The 12,288-nt window shown below is 38.3% G+C and overlaps 1 protein-coding gene across 1 annotated transcript in view; it reads right to left on the bottom strand.

Moving 5' to 3' along the window:
- COLEC12 (collectin sub-family member 12) overlaps positions 1-12,288 on the bottom strand; it is a 294,512-nt gene that overhangs the window by 152,314 nt on the left and 129,910 nt on the right. The window lies entirely within an intron of this gene.

Below are 12,288 nucleotides of genomic sequence, written 5' to 3'. Positions count from 1 at the left end.
ATAACAATTATTCACTATTGTATCACAAGAGACCCATCTGCATTTCATTTCATCAGCTCTGCCTAGAAAGACTGGATATTATTCACTGAAGATTCTGCCTTCCTCCTTGCCCCCTGGCTCTAGGTTCCCTCTTGAAAGCTTGTAAGCAGTCACTTCTTGCCTTTGTAGTGCTCCCCCCCGCCCCCATTTTGGGTAGCCAATGTCCTCTATTTCATTTTTGATGACTTCGATTTTCCTTGGTTCATACTTCATACAATTCATGTTCGGATTACTAATGGCTGTCTGCAAATGTGTTTTCTCCTTTTGAGTTGTGTTCCATCAGCAAATGAAAGTCCCAATAGCTTTGCTGCATCCACATCAGAAGGCTGACTCTTTTTTGAGGAGGGAGTTGTTCTCCAGTCGTGTCTTCAGTGCCTTCCAACCTGAGGAGTTCATCTGGTACTATATTAAACAATGTTTCACTGTTATTCATAAGCTTTTCAGTGGTTAAAATCTCAGAAATGGACTTCTTATTCCTTCTTCCTGACTCTGCTCTTAAGTTTAGAAACTGCTAAAGCCTATCCACCATGGGTGACCCCTACTGGCATTTGAAATATCAGTGGCATAGGTTCCAGCATCAACACGCAAGCCAACACAGTACAATAAATGACAGACATGTGTAGTATTTATGTATTTCTTTAAACATTTGTGTAGAATTGTGCTGAAATGAAAACCAAAAACTTTAAATGTATATTACTGATGAATTTTTTTTGTCTGCTCCTAACCCAATTGTACCCATAAGCCTGATGCTTTTAATTATGTGATTTTTGTATAGCGTAGTGGTATTTTGGAAGGCAGAAGTCACGTTTCTGCAGAACTGACTGTACGAAGGTCATTTTCAACCTTAATGTTCAGTTCTGCATAATTTCACTATGTGGTTCCTAGATTGAATGCTTACCTTTAATGGTCCTTCCAAAAAAATTAACACACTCCTTTACATTAATGGTGGTGGTGGTTATGTGCCATGGAGTCGATTCTGACTCATAGCGACCCTGTACAGGGTTTCTGAGGCTATAAATCTTTACGGGAGCAGAAAGCCTCATCTTTCTCCTGCAGAAGGGCTGGAAGTTTCAAACTGCTGACCTTGCGGTTCGCAGCCCGATTCATAACCACTACGCTACCAGAGCTCCATCGGTCACATTAATGGGAAGCTGAAAATAAGAAATAGCACTTATTTTAGTCTCAGCTAGCCTATTCAAGCTCTATCATTAAAATGATCAGCTTGTGCTTCTATCAGCGTTCTTCCTCCTTCAGAGAAGCACCAACTTCTCAGTACTTGGAAACTGAGCTCTTTAGATTGGCTGTCTCTTGGTTTCATAGCCCAAACAACAATGTATATGTAGGGCTGCATTTAAGGTAGTACTGGTGCGGGTCCAAGGAAACTAAACCTAATACAGTCTGAAGGCTATTTGATTGTTGCACCTAATTTCTCCTCTGAGACTCCCATAATAACTGAACAATAGATATCTTAGAAGACACTGGTGTTCCCAGGTGGTGCCATGCTGTCAAGTTGGTTCGGACTCATAGTAACGCCGTATAGGGTTTCTGAGGCTATAAATCTTCACAGCAACAGAAAGCTTCATCTTTCTCCCATGGAGTGGCTGGCATATTCAAACTGCTGACCTTTCAGTTTAGCAGCCTAACATGTAACCCACTAGGCCCTGAAATCAAGTAGCTGCTCAGTCTGAAAGCCAATCAGCTCTAAGTGTCACCACTTACAGAAGACAACAACAGGTGCTCTAGGCCTGGTTTGATCATCATATGATGAATCCAGAGTCTGTCTTGCTTATTAAAAGCCTAGAGAAGAGACGTACTTGTTGCAACTGGTAATCTTTTCAATATGAATAAGATGGAGAGAACAGGAAAAAAAAAAAAAAAAGAGGGGACAGGAAGGGAGAAAAGGTGGCCGGGGAAAAGGAGGTTTTCTGTCAGTACCCCGCATAGAAACAAAACAAAAACAAACCTACTGTCATCATGTCGATTCTGACTCAAAACAACCCTCTAAGAGAGCAGAACCACTCTCTTAGGTTAGTGAGACTATCAATTTTCACTGGAGGAGCAGACAGCCTCATCGAATTCCTGTGGAGCAGATAGTGCATTCGAACTGCTGACGTTGAGGTTAGCAGCCCAATGAGTAACTTACTAATGCTATCAGGGCTCCAAATTCTATCATACAAATCAAACTCATACTCCAAGGTAGTCATTACAAAAATATATACGGTCATCATTATATCAACACTATCGATATATTATCTATAAATCCTTAAGACATTTTTGTTGGATGGGAGAATGAAATGGAAGGAATTATGAGAATATATGCTTTCTGTCAATAATAAAGTACTATGAAAGAACATGCCAACAATTGAGAAAAATGGTTCAAAGTATCATTTGAAAACGTAACAAAGTTTAAAATCAGTTAGCCAAAAATTCTTTGTCTTAACATTACTTCTTGGTCAAGTTACTTGGCCCCATGAAAGGGCACTATTTTGTAATTAAAATTCTGCTCCAATAGCCCCTGGTTTGCCAGGGGACTAGCTAGAGTAAGGGTCTTTCTTCACTATAATACATTTATTTTTCAAGTAATAAAGGAGAAAAGAAATGGGGTTTTCTTGAACTGAGAATTGGGGTCCCACAATGTTAATATAGATTTGGCATTACATAGATCTCATCCTTGTTCAACAAGGACTGGATTGGCAAGTTTTACTTCCAGACTACCTGAAAGCTCAGTTACCTGAACCAAAGATTACAACAAGGGGTAGATATCACAAGAAAACCAAAACAGTTGTCAACAGACTGATTCCAACTCAAGGTAATTCTTCGTGTGTCTGCGTAGAACAGTGCTCCATTGAGTTTTCAAAGGTTGATCAGCAGGCCCTTTTTCCAAAGTGCCTCTGAGTGGACTCAAACCACCAACTTTTTGGTTAGCAGTGAATGCACTGACTGTATGTACCACCCAGGATCTCCAGATATCACAAGTTCTGGCAGTTATTTACTATTCTTTGATTATCTTATGTGTGTTACTCTTTTCTCTACAGACAGACTTCTACTTTCTTGAGGCTAAGACTTAAGTTTTATATTTTATTTGTGTCCCAAACATTCCTGACAGAGTCATCAATGTCTAAATATAAGGTACATGCCCAAAATAACTCTTTGATTTTGTAATAAATAGATAAAAAATAGTAGCACAGTTTTTGTTTTTCAGAGATTTCTAGGTTCATAACTAGAAATAACTGCACAACTTCATCAAGTAGACAATTAAGGTAAGAAGCAATTGTCTAAGAGAAGTAAAACTGGACATGAGTTGAACATTGCCTTGGAGGAAGAGAGGTGGAGGTCACTGAGGGAATATTACAGGGTAGAGTGGACACTGGCTTGGTTCATAGCAGCCATTGTCATATCCCTTACCAAGATGCTCTATATTCACTGAACAAGTCCATTAAATATGGACGACAGGACTGTGAAAGGCCTAGAATGATACTGCAATCCTGTTTTAATTTTATGGGCTATGCAACATAAAAACCAAGGAAGAACATCTGGGCCACTGGGCCACAATGCACATATGCACAGCTGGAAGAGATCATAGATGACCCAAGTTAAATTAGCTTCAGGGTGGCCACCTGCACAGCATTTTCATTTCTCTAAAATTCTTTCCTCTGCCCATTTTGACCTGTCCCATGACTCTCCACTTAAGCTGGACTTTTTTTTGAAGTCTGTTTCCGGAGTTGCTCTTCTTTCATAACTCTAAAGTTGATTTTCATTGTGTTGGTGGTACATGTGCACACACTGAGAATGAGGAACTTGTAGTCATTTGCTCATTCATAGCTGGTTGAGTTATCTCCCTTTAGGATATTCCTAAGTACAATTAGAAAGGAGAGGAAATGACTCCAGGGCTAAAAGGTTTTATTCTGGTTTGACTAAGTGGTCTGAGTCACACCAGATGGTGATAGCCCATGTGACCGTATTTGAGTTAAAAGAACGGCCTTTGGAGAAATAATAGTAATGATAATGGCTTATATTTATTGAACTTTACCAGGTGGTAAACACTTTTCTAAGCACTTTCTATCTATTAATTCACTTAATGAATGGCTTCAACTTGAAATTGGATTAAAAATAAATCCCTAAGAGTTCCCCAATTACTAATAAAATAACCTAAGAAATTAAAGATTAAAAGCTGTGATGTGTCATCTTATAGCACATATGTCATGTAAAGTGACACACTTTTGAGAAATTTACAATCTACCTACATAGGCTACAAGTATACAGCCAATTAGAATTCAGCTCTGAACTCTTGGACATATTTTGAGTTTAACCTTTAAAGCCTATACAAGGGGTAAGAGGACACATGTACTAGGTTGTAATATAAAAGCCTTATTTTTAAATTAAAAAATATAAAAGAAATTGCTTTGGTCATAGAGATACTATTAGATATGAAAAAGTAGACATGAGTGGTTTCAGATGTTGTAAAGAATAAACTTCATGATATTATAACCCAAGTGAGAGAGGAATTAATAATTTATTTTCCTAACTCTTATCTTCCAAGTTGATAGCTTAGCCTCACATATAAAGTATCACAGAGCTAAACTTCATTCCAAATTTTAGTATACTCTATATTTCTGCCCACTATTTTAAAAAATATTAAAATATTAAGTAAACATTTGTCATTTTAGTTCTGAGATTCTAAGATTTATACACCAAATTTAGCTTCATTTTATGAAAAATAATTTTAAAAAGACTCATTAAAAGGAACCATGGAAGATCAAACATTAGCCTTCTGCAAAGTCCCCATCACCACACATCCACAAACTTTCACTGGATCTCTTTTCATAGCTGCAGAAGACCAGACCTGGAGCTGGAGGCAAGGTCATATGGTGAGACATTAAGGAACAAATGTAAAGGAAGCAGGAATAATCATTTTGGACACAAACTGCTGCCCCAAACATGCCTACCCTATCTAGCTGGGAAACTTTTTCAACAACCAACTCCAATTTCTTTCTATACTTTCCTCTGAGAAATTAATTGCACCTCCTCATTCTCTGTACATACTTCCAGAACAGTGCGGGCTTTTTAATTATTTTCTTCTATGTCTGCTTTTTTTCTAAAAAGATTTTTGTTTTGTTCATATTCAGTCCAGGGTTTTCAGCGCTCTATAAATAGTTGTTAGATAAGTGAACAGATGAAAAAATGGATGGAAAAAGGCATCTAGGCCAGCTAGGGAAAGAAAGCTTAGAACAGAGAGGACAGAGAGCCACACCCTAACTAAAATCCAGAACAATCCAAATATTCTAAACCCAACTCTCCACAAGCATGGATTTTGGATCTTTAACTACATCAGTACTTGGAGATCAGCATATATAGTAATGTTGTTGTTGTTAAGTGCCATAGAGTCAGTTCGACTCATAATAATCCTGTATAGGGTTTCTGAGGAGCAGCTGTTGAGTTTGAACCATCGACGTTGTGGTTCAAGCTGACCTTTCAGTCCAGCGCATTATATTACAGAGCCACACCAGGCCTCCATATACAGCAATAGTAACTAGGAAATATTAGTCATACTTTGTACTTGTATGTTGTTGTTAAGTACTCTCAAGTGGGTTCCAACCCATAGCAACCCTGTATAGGGTTTCTGAGGAGCAGCTGGTGAGCTTGAACTGCAGACCTTACAGTTCAAACTGCTTTGCAGTCTGGCACATTAACCCACAGTGCCAGGACTTATATAAAGCATTTTAATATACACACTTGACACTTATCAACATCATTAGGTTCTAAACACCAGGGTGTTATGCAAAAATTGACATGATGTAAATGTGGAGGATGACCACATCAGATCACAAAATAGACGATGACTACATAATTACGTAACTGCCAAACTACTGAGGGTCAGGGTCCAGCTAAGATGACGTACAAGTTTAACCATGACAGCCAGTGTACTCTTGTCTCACATCTTCATGACATTCATTACTGCCAGACACCAGTCGTCAATGTGCAAAATATTCAGATAGGAGATCTTTACTATTGTCCTAAATGTGAAATGTCAGATAATGAGATAGTCTGTAAGTGAGGAATAGGTGTATCTATTGTAGTTCACTGAATTCTTCCAAGATTTCTTTGATTTACATATCACACATTTTATCATCCCCACCTAAAAGTTTTGGAAAGATGAAATCACTCACTGAAATGAAATTGCCCTTCTGATGATTTGGGGCTGATGATTTGAAGCAGGTTCCCTAGAATGAGGCTTCACTTTAAGGCGCTGTTCATCCCTACAGAAGGTGCTAAAGTTCTTCCTGCACTTATAAACAGATCATCTTGAGAAACTGTTTCCAAGGGGCAAATTTTGCAAAATGACAAACTTATTTTTTTATTGTTCTGCTCGAAGCTTCATCATACTATATGACACTGAGTATAGCATGATAAACAGGAACAGTAGTCAATCAGGGGTAGAATTCACTCCTGCCTTCCATGAGGAAGACCAAGGTTCAATTCCCAGCCAATGCATCTCATGTCCTGCCATCACCCACACCTGCTATTGGAGGCTTATGTGTCACTATAATGCAGAACACATCTTGGTGGAGCTTCCAGACTTAGTCAGACTAGGACAACAGGGCTGGTGATCTATTTCTGAAAATCAACCACTGAAAGTTTATGGACCACAATGACTACGGCTCAAGACTGGGCATTGTGTTCTATTGTGCATGGAGTCACCATGAGTTGGGGCAACTCAATGACAGGCAACTAACCAGAGCATATAATGTGAGTAACGCAGACACAGTCCTTGCCCTCTGAAGTTTATAGACTCTAGCTTGGGACATCTGAGGTGATACACAGACATGCTACGGACACGCTCCATGCCACTCAAAACAGTGTCTGTTCTACCTGCTGCTGTTGTTGCTGTTAAGTGCAATTGAGTTGGTTCTGACTCATAGTGACCGTGCATAGGGCTTCCAAGGAGCAGCTTGTGGGTTTAAACTGCTGACTTTTTGGTTCACAGTCTAGTGCAGATCCTACAGCACCATACCAAGAGTCCATTCTACCTGCAGGCTTATAAAAATGCACTTTGGGAACAAATACTGTATTTTTTTTCTTTATGTAGTTATAGCTATACTCAACAGGAAACTATCTACTTATATTTTAATTGGCTAAATACCAATAAAAAGTCACATCAGAAATCACATCAGTGCTATGATATATTGGTGCGCATATATCTACTTGTGTCCTGGATCTTATTTCTTGTGGCTATATACCAAGTAGTGGGATTGCTAGGTCATATGGTATTTCTATTTCCAATTTTTTGAGGAAGTATCCTACTATTTTCCACAGTGATTGCACCATTTTACAGTTCCACCAGCAACACAGGTGGGTCCCAGTTTCTCAACAGCCTCACCAGAATTTGTTTGCCATTTTTTTTGAACTTTGCTATTCATGCTGTTGAGATTATATCTGACTGCAGTTTTGCTTTGCATCTCTCTTATGGCTAATGATTGAGAATATTTCTTTATATGTTTATTGGTCACCTGAATGTCTTTTTTGATAAAGTATCTGTTTATGTCCTCTACCTATTTTTTAACTAGGTTGCTTGTTTTTTCTTGTAGTTTTCTATAAATTTCAGAGTTTAGTTCCTTGTCTGATATGTCATTAACAAATTTTTTGTGTGTGGGCTCTTTTTTTTTTCATGTTTACTCGTGCTTTACTGACTACACAAAGGCATTCAACTGGATCATAAAAAGCGATAGATAACATTGTGAAGAATAGGAATTTCAGAACACTTAATTCTGCTCATGAGGAACTTGTACATAGACCAAGAGGCAGTCATTTGAACAAAACAAGAATTACTGAGTGGTTTATAATCAGAAGTATGTGTCAGGCAATTGGAATGCAAACATAGGAAACAAAGAGGAATGCTCAGTAGTTGGGAAATATGGCCTTAGTGATAGAAGTAATGCTGAAGATCATATGTTAGAATTTTGCAAGACCAATGAATTCCTGTGGCAAACACGTTTTTTTTTTGTTCTTGTTGTTGTAATTTTTTATTGTGAACTGAGTGATAGTTTATCATTTCACTGCAATGATTACAAATTCCTCCATGCATCATCACTCAACAATATTTGCTTCCATTCCCGTGGGCTCTCTTTTTACTCTTTTGGTGAAATCTTTTGATGCGCATAAATGTCTAAGTTTTTGGACATCCCTGTCATCTACTTTGTCTTCTACTGTTTATGTGTTTTTAGTTATATGTGACGGAGTCCTGGTGTAGTTAATGAACTGGACGGAAAACTTTGAACCACAAGGTAGCCGGTTCAAGCTCCTTGGAAACTCTATACAGGGTCGCTATGGGTCGGAACCAACTCAGCAGCACAGAAGAACAACAACAAGTTATGTTTGACAGTATATCTATGCCAAGTATTAGACCCCCTAAGTTTGTCCCTATGTTTTAACTGATGATCTCTATAGTTGTAGGTTTTACATTTATGTCTTTAATCCATGTTGAATTTGTTTTTGTATATGGTGTGGATATGTGTCTTGTTTGTTTCATTTTTATACACATGGATTTCCAGTTTTGCCAGTACCATTTGTTGAAGAGACTATCTTGTCCCCAATTAATGTGTTACGGAGTAAGCCTAAATGCCCATCCATGGTAGCATGTCTAAACAAACTTTGGTTCATATACAAAATGGAATACTATGCAATGCTGAAGAATAACAATGAATCTGCAAAATATCTCATAACATGGATGAACCTGGAGGCTATTATGCTGAGTTAAATTAGTCAATAACAAAATGACAAATATTGTATAAGACCACTATTGTAAAAACTCAAGAGAAGGTCTTCATGCTACAAGAAATATTAATTGATGGCTATCAGGGGTTGTGGGGAATGGAGAGTAATTCACTGACTAGAAGGCAGACATGTTAACATGTTAACATGTTAACGGATGATGGGGAGAGCAATATATAAGAAGAAGGAGGTTAGCAGAAAAATTATGAAGACAGGTGAAGTCACAGGGAGGTATTTAAGGATTAAAGGACATAGAGGTAAATAATGTCAAATAAGCAGTGTTCTGTGGGTAGATACAATGACAGATACAATGGCAGAAGGGGGATGAGAGAGAACGAGTTTACCCACATATATACAAGAGTTTGAAAGAGGGTATTTATTGACCTTTTCTGCGAACACACCTAGAAATGTGATGGAACATACAGGGAAAACATGATGAAAACTTCTTAGATATGATTAAACACCTTAAGGCAATGAGTTGCTGGGTCTGGGGGCTCAGGACCATAATGTCAGGGGATACCATGGTCAGTTGGCAAAACACAGTCCAATGTGCTACATCCTACTTGAGTCAGTAGCAACTGGGAATTTATAAGCTCATAAGCAGTCATCTAAGGTGCAACTATTGGTTTCTTCCAATTCAGAAGAAAGAAGAGTGATGAAAATTGGTGCCTGGAACCAACCTGTCCAATGGACCAATGAAGCAAGTAATCATCAGTAACCACAACTCTGGGACCAGGAGATCTAGAGGGTGCCAAGTTACCTCTAGAAACTGCTCTGAAAGGGATCACATTAGAAGGACCCACATAGACACAAGATAAAATGTGAAACAAAATTCAAAATTATTAAAAACAAAACAGACCTAGCCTACTGGTCAGAAAGAGACGGGAAGAATCTAATACTTTGGCCCTCAACCACCTGTCAGGTCTGGAATGGAACTTACCCTCATGGCCCAATTTTCAGCCAAGCAACAGAAAGGTATTTAGCGGCTTTCAACAATACTAGTAAGGTATGTTCACCATGGAATGGTCACCCAGGTTTGTAAGAAAAAGACAATATATAAGGGAGTTGGAAGGGTAAGAGTCAACAAACATTTATTGAACATCTGTAACAGTTCTGGTATGGTGCTGTTGGATAAGCACTTGACCATAAGATAGGTTTGAACCACAAGGTTGGCGGTTCAAACTCACCAGCTGCTCATTGGAAACCCTATAGAGGGTTGCTATGAGTCAGAACTGACTTGACAACACTTAACAACTGTATTTTAGGTATTGAGGACAAAGATAAATAAGGTAAAATATTTCCCAAGTTGAACACAGGCTAAGAAATAGATACAACATCCTAAGCCAAAGTAACAAATGCCATAATAAAAAAAATGGAATGGGTTAAATAGAAGCACAAAGGAAGGGCCCCCAAATCCACTAGAAATTCAGAAGGAGTAACGTGGCAGACTAATGTTAACACTCTAAATGAGCCATGAACTATGTGAATGGTAGGTAGTTAAATGTCTAACAGTCTTTTCAGCATTCTTATTCCTTTTACTGTTTAATCTCTTAAAATATAATTTTAGAATCTAATATTAAAACAATGCTTCTGATGTTTACCATCAGGAAATGAGAAGGGTTATGTGCAGGGATTTCTGGATTCTTCAGTCCTGGGATTTACAAGGTAAAAGTGTCTGAGAATGACACCAAGAGGGAAATCCAGGCTACAAAGATGTAAGAGGTGACTAGTGTTTTCTTTCCTTCATATTCGTACTCATCTCAACACTATTTCCTTCAAAGACATGCTATACATGAGAGGAACGGGAGATCCAAGCCAGAAAATCGGTGACAACGGAAATAGTGGCAGAAGCAATGTCATAGAGAGAGCAGCAGAGGACTATAGGCCCGTGGACTGAGAAAGGCAGTGTGCCCTTTGGACATTTAAACAAATATATTTTTTCAATGTACTATGTGTACATCAAAAAAAAGGTAACAGAGGTAATTATTGTTAGCTGATGATTCACTGAGGGGTCTGTAATCACTGCAATGATTTGTTGAATGTAAAACTGATTATGTGCCCTGCAAACCTTCATTCAATTCATAATAAAAGCTTAAAAAAAAGAAAGTCATATTATAAATCCCATTCTTCCATTATGACATCTCTACAGCAGGCATTTAAATCTTTTGCTCTTTGCACACAGTGCATCTCCTACGTTAAGTTTCATCTGACACTCTCTCACTCTCCTTCTACAACCTGTTTCAGACCCCTCAGGACTCACACAGTTATAGAAACACTGGCAAGCTCTGAAAACTGGAAGTCTCTGCAAGAGTTCTTCTGGCCCATGGTGTCATCTTTCTCTTTTTAACTGATGAATCAGGGCTATCTCAGAAACAATCCTGACTCCTCCCCATTGTCTATATGTGTGTTAACATAGACATATTATGCAGATTTATGAAGAATTGGTGATATACCTTCAAAGTTTGTGGGAAAAGTCCATTAATTTATAATTCCATTTGTCCACACCTTTTTAAAGCCCTTCATATATATTCACATTCTCTTTTCTCTTCAACTACTTTATGGACTCAGAAAATTCTTCTCTGATTTCCCTATTGCCCCCAAAACATAGTTATGTATTTGAAAAATAAGTAACTGACTTTATATAACTCCACAATGGAGTTAAATTATTATGAAAGATCGATAATCTGGATAAATGGATACTTGTAATTTCTCATGCCTGTAAGAAACCAAAGGTCAAACCTTAATGAAACTCAGTTTGTATCTTGTTTTCATGTCCTTTGGTTAGTAAGGTGAAGCCACTTAATTTTTATTTAAATATCTTTTCAGGTCTTCTAGTTAAATGGTGGTCACAAATCTTTGCCTCTGGAAGTGTGCGTATCCTCTCAGGTTTTGTGTTTGTTCAGGAACATTAAAGTACTCTTGGCCCCAGACAGGAGTCCATGTTCCTTTAGTCTAATGGTGCCGGTGAGAACTGTTGGAAATAGATCATTCAGCTGGAGTACAGGATAAGGGTTATGTAGTGATTGGGGAACAAAGACAAAGTGAAGCAGTATGTGGTCTCTGAACTTTCTGATCAAACACCTTCATGTTGCTGTTGTTAAGTGCTGTCATGTCAGTTCTGACACATAAAGACCTTATACCCAACAGAACAGACACTGCTTGGTCCTGTGCCATCCTTGAGGTTTGCTGCCACTATGCCAGTCCATCTCACTGGGGGCTCTTCCTTTTTTTTTTTTGCTGACTCTTCACTTTACCAAGCATGATGTCCTTCTCCAGAGACTAGTCTCTCCTGACAACCTGTCCTAAGAACAAGAGACGAAGTCTTGCCATCCATACTTCTAAGGACCATTCTGACTGTATTTCTTCCAAGACAGATCTGTTTGTTCTGGCAGTCCACAGTTCTTTTAATACTCTTCTCTAACGCACAATAATTCAAATGCATCAAGTTTTCCACAGTCTTCCTTATTCATTGTTCAACTT

The sequence above is a fragment of the Chrysochloris asiatica genome, unplaced genomic scaffold, assembly GCF_000296735.1.
Source record: "Chrysochloris asiatica unplaced genomic scaffold, ChrAsi1.0 scaffold00103, whole genome shotgun sequence".
In the NCBI taxonomy this organism is placed as follows: domain Eukaryota; kingdom Metazoa; phylum Chordata; class Mammalia; order Afrosoricida; family Chrysochloridae; genus Chrysochloris; species Chrysochloris asiatica.
This window is presented reverse-complemented; position numbering and strand designations above follow the sequence as displayed.